Genomic DNA, 1,209 nt, shown 5'->3' with positions numbered 1-1,209 from the left:
ATTTATATATATATATATATATATATATAAAATTAAGAAAGTCATCAACTATATATATTAATTGCTAATTGTTACAAAACTAATAAGAAAACTAGAATTGGGGTGCTAAAGCATCCAAATCACTAATAAACGATTGTGTATATAGATATCTGTGGCAAAATTTTACTTTGCCCAACAGGATTAAGTTTTCCTACAATGCATGCTCAGAATCATTTTTCTTCCCTAGAGGATATCCATGTCCTGGACAAAAATATTCTAACCACTAGCACAATTATGGAGAAGTAGGAGTTTGGTAAGCAGATGCAGTTGTCCTTTATAGTCATTATCTGCTCAGATCAGAAAGTGACATCTTGCTAAGATGTATATATCTTAACACAATCTAGTGGAAGTAGAATTTGGATCGGACAGAAGTGTCTTAGCACAGTTTTCAGGCGTGTTGGCTATAGCTGTGTTGGTCTAAGGACATAGGCAGACAAGGTTCTTTGAGTAAATGTGGTATCTTTTATTTGACCAATTAAATAATTGGAAAATTGCTCTTTGCAATCTTTTGGACACAAACACCCTTTTTCTGGTATAGGGAGAGTCTGGTGTTGTTTTGTATTCTCCTGGATGGAATAGAAGCCAATATGCAAAATACAGGTCTGTGAAAATACGAATATGTGGCAGTGAGGATCAGAAGTGATGGGAGGCAATAGGTGTAAAACAGGTAGGTGGTGGGGATGGGGAAGAAGGGAAAGTTGACCTGGTGATAGAAAGTAGCTGGTAAAATGTAGAAATGTTACCTGGGGTTATTGGATGGCAGGCAGGTTATAATATACCATAAATCCAATGTCTATATTTAGTTCATGATTTTTTGTATCCAGTAGATTTATGAAGTGAAGTTCGTAGGCTCACCTACAAAAGGTGTTTTGTAAATGCCCTTTGAGGATTGAGAGATTGGGGAGAGCGTGGCTGTCTTGTAAAAAGTGTGCACCCACAGGTAATTGGGTATTTTCGTTTTTGATAGATTTTAGGTGTGTGTTCATTCTGATATGCAGTTATGGTTTGGTTTTTCCTATATATTTTCCATCAGGGCATTTAGTGCACTGAATGAGATATATAACATTTCTGGAGGTGCAGGTGTAAGATCCAGGAATGGTCATAGCTCTGTTGTGGGGTGTAATTATTGTGGGAGTGGTGAAGATGTGCTAGCAGGTTTTACATTTCTTG

At 36.7% G+C, this 1,209-nt stretch overlaps 1 protein-coding gene across 1 annotated transcript in view; it reads right to left on the bottom strand.

The window, feature by feature from the left end:
* LOC109291939 (dynein heavy chain 5, axonemal-like) overlaps nucleotides 1-1,209 on the bottom strand; it is a 361,945-nt gene that overhangs the window by 288,669 nt on the left and 72,067 nt on the right. The window lies entirely within an intron of this gene.

This window comes from Gavialis gangeticus, unplaced genomic scaffold (assembly GCF_001723915.1).
Source record: "Gavialis gangeticus isolate Ggan-Ray unplaced genomic scaffold, GavGan_comp1, whole genome shotgun sequence".
NCBI classification, from domain to species: Eukaryota; Metazoa; Chordata; order Crocodylia; family Gavialidae; genus Gavialis; species Gavialis gangeticus.
The sequence above is the reverse complement of the archived record's forward strand: the minus strand, read 5'-3'. Positions and strand labels throughout refer to the sequence as shown.